Source organism: Drosophila suzukii, chromosome 2L (genome assembly GCF_043229965.1).
Source record: "Drosophila suzukii chromosome 2L, CBGP_Dsuzu_IsoJpt1.0, whole genome shotgun sequence".
Classification (NCBI taxonomy): Eukaryota; Metazoa; Arthropoda; class Insecta; order Diptera; family Drosophilidae; genus Drosophila; species Drosophila suzukii.
The window spans coordinates 15,201,956-15,208,434 of record NC_092080.1 but is presented as its reverse complement, the minus strand read 5'-3'; positions in this window follow the sequence as shown (position 1 = coordinate 15,208,434).

Genomic DNA, 6,479 nt, shown 5'->3' with positions numbered 1-6,479 from the left:
AAGCTGATCCAAGCTCAGCAGTTGACGTTCGCCACTTGACTTTTCAAGTGATTATAGGACATTATGAGAAGGGGTGTGGCAAAAAAGAGCGGATGTAGCCCTAACTCACCAAACAAAGCGATTTATCGGGTTCGTAGTTTGAACCCAGGTCATGTGGCCAAGTGGACGTGTTGGGTCAAGAGCAAAATGGTTGAGTTTGTAAACAGATCCTGACTTTTAGAGAGCATTTGTTGAAAATGTTTAAGGATGTTAAGATGTGGTTTTCTTCAATAAATTACTAGAACAGTTTGAAACAAAACAAAACAAAGCGATATTTTGGTAGACGCATGCAAAAATAACATTGTGTTTTGCCATTCCGCAAATAACTGTCAGTGTGTAAAACTTTTGTGAATAACTCAACTGCAGTAACTCAGAGGATTTGGGTATGAAACTCGCGCAACCGTGCACCCACATAACTCTTTCCCAGCCACCCAAAGGACAAATGTCAAAATTCCATGTGGCAAACAACAAAAACAGCCGCCAAACATCCACTTGCAAAATCAAATAAACGCGAATGCACATTGGCAAACACATACCTTATTCAAAACTCGTATAGCACAATAACAGGAAAATACATAAAAAAACATAAAAATAAATTTGAAAATCAACAACATTTTCTGTACAACGAGAAAATATGAAATTCAAATGTGAAAATACTAATCCGAATTCTATAAAATATAGAAACGAGTAAATTATTTTGTATCGTTTGGGCTCTTCTATATGTTTGATGTTTTGCCATATCACAATGTTGAGTTTGGGATTACAATTTAAGCAAACAGTCTTTCTGAAAATATTTGGTGACTATAAAACACGAACAGAATAGCACAGTCTGGCATTGATACAATAAATATTTGGCAAAACACAAGGTGCCTTCGCAGGGTCAGCCAGCAAGGGAGAATTAAGGATTCGCATTGGGGGTCCTAGGAATGGGGACACAGCCTCAGCCAAGAGATGTGGCCGGAAGGCAATATCCGAGTTCAGGTAAATGTGGCGCTCGAGCAAACGCCGCGCACAATGCAAAATTTATTAGTTTTGGCAAGGGATAAGGAAAGAAGGCAAAGCGAAAACCCCGATTTCTATATACCCTAACTTGAAATATAAATACCAACTATGATACTTTAAAAGGAATACAATAATTGAGTGAGTTATTTGTATTTTAGTTGGGAACTCTTGAAACACTTTCTAAAGTTTAGGCACCTTGATTTTTCATTCCATCTATAGGATTAGGATTTTTGAAATATATAGTATGTCTTGATACAGAACCAGTTTTTATTTAACAGAGAGAGGGAAATGTTTCTTTCCTTCTACAAAATGTGAATTGATTTTCGTGACCTTTTAGCCCTAAGAGACATTTTGTTAGTGTATCCAAATGCAACCCTACGGCACTTGCAACTGGATAGCGACAGTGCGGCGACTGAGCTCGGTAAAACCAACAACTGCAGGCAAGTTGCTCTCAATTGTGTTTTGCCTACTTTTTAGGGTCTCTGTACTTGCAGCGGTATATGTATCTGTATCTGTATCTGTTGCGGTATCGGGTTCTCTGAATAGTTCCTGGCACGACTTCAACCAACAATAAAAAGCGAGCTGCCCAGGTTTGTGCTCTAATAGTCGAATATTGTGCAACTGCACCTAGTATACACATTGTATTCAAGTTTCGCTAAGATATAAACGCCATTTCCTTCTTTTACAAAGGTGGATCTTTAAATAGTTGGCAAAGAACAGACACATAGTTACAGGTAAGTTAAAAATTGCATCTATTTGTTACAGCTTTCACAGCTACTTTTGTCAATTAAAAACTTAATTGGCACTTTTTATCCCTCTTCAAAGTACGTTCGGGGATATTTAAAATCCTCGAAACTTTGCTGAAATCCTAGATAATTGGAAAAATTTATAAAAAACCCTTTTTTGATTTTGTAACGGCTTTATGGATTTTGTTTTAGGTTTCGTTTCAAGTATATTGACACGTAACTAAAGAAATATCGAATTTCCAATATAAACTGACAATACTTCCGCTGTGCTATCCTATGCTACTATAAACTGAAACAATTTAACTTAAACCCTTCCAATAGGCAAAATAAAAGTTTTATTAGATTAGCTTCAAATCACCCATAGACTAACATATCTAGCATTACCGTGATGGTTCTATTGCATGTGCATAGTATTTGTCATTTGTCTGATGCTCGTAATTTTAATTAACAGAGCAAATAAATTGTGGGGTCCCCAGAGAAGCTTTCACTTGGCTAATGGAATACAGTATACGACTATATAAATAGGGGGAGTCAAATATATATACATTTTGCCAGTCAGTCCCAAACAAACATGTTTACTCGAGCACGGGCGCAGGCTAGGGAAATAAAAATGAAATGGGATTGTCGAATGATATTGGATAGTGAAATTGAGTCTCTGGTCGGAAGCTAATTAACATTTCTACGTTTTATAAAGTTTTTTTTAATGGAAAACCCTTCTAAAAAAGCACCACAGGGAAACTCAAAACGAGAAGTCGCAGTCTGCTGAAGCGGAAGTGTCTACTAAGTAGGACGCTTTACACAAGTGCACTTAAAATTGCATTCAAGATTAATTGAATTTTCAGCAGAGCAGTGTGCAGACATAATAAGCTTCTATTAAATGTAGGGAGAAGGAGTGAGTACCTTAATTATTGCAAATTGTAAAGCATAGTCCATTTCAATTATCTTTCTAAATTTGTTTTTGGTAATTGCACTTAAGAAAAGTGCAAAAACCCGAAATAACAAAATGTATTGCATTGTCTTTTCTAAATTAAAACGTTTATATTACTAAGACAGAATTTATCCGAACAGATTTTAAAAAATCTATCTTTTATTCTTTAAGTAGACAACCTATTAGTAAGTGCGTCAGTTGTTCTCAGATAAGACTTAACAATCTCACTTGTAAAACCAAGTATGTCATACATTGCGTTTCTGCTGAAAGAAAATTGAATATAGCTACCAACTTGTTAGATAAGATATCTCTAAAATAGAACAAATCAGAATTGTGTTTTGACATTTCGTTAAAAACAGATGTCTGTAAAGTAGCTAGATAAGAGCCAAATTTTGAGTTGCAAATACCTATAAGCCCAATTAGTTTTTAATCCTTGGGGCGCTAAATAATTATCTGGATTTAATGGCACTTGAAAGCAATTCCAAGTAAACTCTATCAATACTTTTTACGAGATTGTCGTTAGCCTACCTTATCAATTATTGAAACAAAGCTATGCAGAAGGTCAATACCATGGTGGATCATTCGATTCTCAAAGTCGAAGTTGATATTTATCGGTTTATAATATAAACTTTATATATATGCCTGTCGTAGCTAGAACTTGGTTAAAGATAGGGTTTATAGAAAAAAGTGTATGCAACACTTTTTGCAACAAAATGTTTTTTTAAGTACGCACATGACTCAAAAATCTATAATACATGCTTGTTAAATTTTATATATATCTTACAAAATTAAAAAAGAGGTAATATAAAAAAAACTGTGACAGTTTGTTTAAAATCCCCATTTCTGGGTATTTCCACATAGAGTAAGGTAATGGAAAGTGGACAAAACTGATAGCAAGTATCTTCGAAGGTTGGCATCACTCAAAAGATAAGATTAAGAAGTTTTGGAACCCTGAGCTAGCCAATTAATTATTATAATAACGGTGCAATACTAAAACCTACAACGTCTGGTTTTCTTTATCTGTTAGCTTATCAAATCATTTAAATCAGCCGTTGAAGAGCGTATATTAAAACCACGAGTTGAGTTAATGTATGAATACTAAGAATTGAGTTCTATAAAATACTTTAAAAACCAACAAACAAAATATTTATTAAAGACATTTAAATGAGTGTATTTAGAACATTTTAAAGGGTGGTGTAAATTCATAAAAATCAGGTCAGCCTTGACTAGTTCAAAACAAATATTTCCGAGACTGACTGACAGAACATATGACTGCTGCCAACGCTGATCCACAAAACAGGACATATACACACTATATATATAGAGAACTCGTGAGTTGAAAGCAAATAATTTACTTCCAGATCAGTAAGCTCGCTGGAAAATAAATGCGAACTTCAATTATATTTAGCACTTCGTATGCAAATTAAATGAATTGAAAAATGTCTCTCACGCATTTGTACCTCGGGCGGCAATCAGTCAAAAGACAAAACAGCCACTTAAAGTTTGCCCAAAAGCAGGAGGCTTTTTAAATATGACAGTCGTGACAGCGCTTGAGGCTTAAAAAGCCAGTCTCTTCCCAATCATTTAAGTACCTGACGGGGCTAACAGGATTTAAATTTACTTCTCTTCATATATGACTCATTTTCATCTTTATGTCTTGGAGTTTGAGACGAAAATTAAACACTAATTTGAAGGCCAAAAACCTTTTGAAAAGATCCACCTTCTTAAAAGTAATCCCCTAGTATTTGAAAGCGTAGATTTTGAAATGCATCTTTTGTCTTTTGAGCTTTGCACCGAAACAAAAAAGATCACACAAGCTTTCCCAATAGCCGAAATTCCCGGAAACTGGTTAGGTTTAAGTTGAAAGGTTTACCAATTACCTTAATAACATTACAAGATAAAGTGCGCAGCTTCTGTTTAATTAAGTACTATCGCAATCAATCTCGACAGCTTTCATCAAATTTTCAAGTCCATTGTGTAGACTCATCCGAAGCCCCCAGCCCAATTCAAGTTTCACGATGGAGGCTGACTTTGGTATGGGAAGTCAGAAAGATGGTCTTTAACACGCAACCTTTGAGATAAGCTTGTCTAGCACTTAATTAGTATCATTTTACGTCACATTAGACACAGGAAACAGTATTAAGGGTCTGAAAAGTGCGAGGTCTGTCGAAGACGAAATCTTCATTATAATAATGTCGAAGTGGTATTGAAAAATGAGTACGGAGAACTTTCGCAGAGAAAAAAGTTTGAGTACATGTGTCAAACATGAAATACGCAACAAAGCACGTCGCCTCAGCCTGAAAAATGTTGGGTCCAACAGATACATGGGTATACAAATCCAGTACAAATATACAATAACTTTTTTAAGCAAACTTTTTCCCTCCCCTAATTCATGGCTGTCAATTTTTAAGCTAGGGGAAAAGAAAAAAAATGACGTTATCAAGAAAACACAATCGAGCGCACTTGAGTTCAATATAAAACCCTGCCTAAGAAAATGTGGGTGCCGTAAACTTTTAAAGGCAATCGATTGGGTAGAAATCCAATTAAGGTCTTTAGACCCATATCGTGAATAATAAAAAGTAAATGGCATCCGCTGTGCTGATGAGCTGTAATGCGGCTGAAAATGGGTCTTTTCTCAATTATGATGAGCGGTTAACGGTTTGCGGGCTTTGAGGTTTACAAGGATTTACGTTTTAAATGATAGTTAAGGTGGTAATTGAGGTTAAAAAAAGTAAAGGTGGACCAAAATACTATAAAAGCTTTACAGGCAGGTCAGGAATCCTTCATTCATTGTCAACTGGCCATTTATTGAGTTCATAACTTTTGCTGACCATATCGTTTATTCCAATCCCTTAAGCTTCCCCGAGGATCCTATGAAGCGTTGAATACCCGCCAAATCGGGCCCAAATAAAAATGACTATTTTACTTTTACCACGGAAACTCGGTTGCCCGTAATCCACTCGCCTTTGCACTGCCTGCCCATCCCCTGGAACTAAATTGATTTATGATGTCTGCCACACTCTTTCCCGTTCTCTGGAGCCCTGAAAGTTATGCAACAGCAGACTCTGTGTGCCACAGAATGTTTTACCATTTTGTTTACCGAAAACTCCGTTTATTGCGAACCGCCCAGAGTGGGCGTGGCGTTGAGTGGGTGTCAACTGCCACTGCCACTGGGCGTGAAAATTCCCCCGAAACTATGCCACTTTCCCATCCTTTCCCAAGTTTTCCCTCACTCTGGCCATACTCTTTTTTATTAACAATCATAATTCATATTTATTAATGGGCTCAATTAGTTTTTAATGATATTACGCGCCTGTGCAAGGATCGATTGTCGACACCCAGTACCGTCATTATTTTTTTTCGCTTGTTAACTGCGCCCGGGTGTTCGACGAGCTGGTCCTAATGGATGAATTCTACCGAGGTGACACATTGATTTACCGACTGGATGCTTCGATGGACGAGTTCGGGGACCATTTATCCAGGGGAAAAGTCAGGTGAATTCGATTAGTTTCGGCTTTTGATAATGCAACTTGTTATTCACAACGATGTTGATAAATGCACTTTGGCTCAAAACTTTGAATGTCAATGTTTTATATCTATGCAATAAATTATGTTTAAAATATTTAGTTTAGAAATTGTACATTTCCTATACTTAGTATATGATCCAATAAATAAAAGAAAACAGCAAATCATAAAAAGTTCCATAGGCAATCGATTTTAATGGATTGAGAAAGAAATAAGTTCAAGAAGAATGCCACAATAAA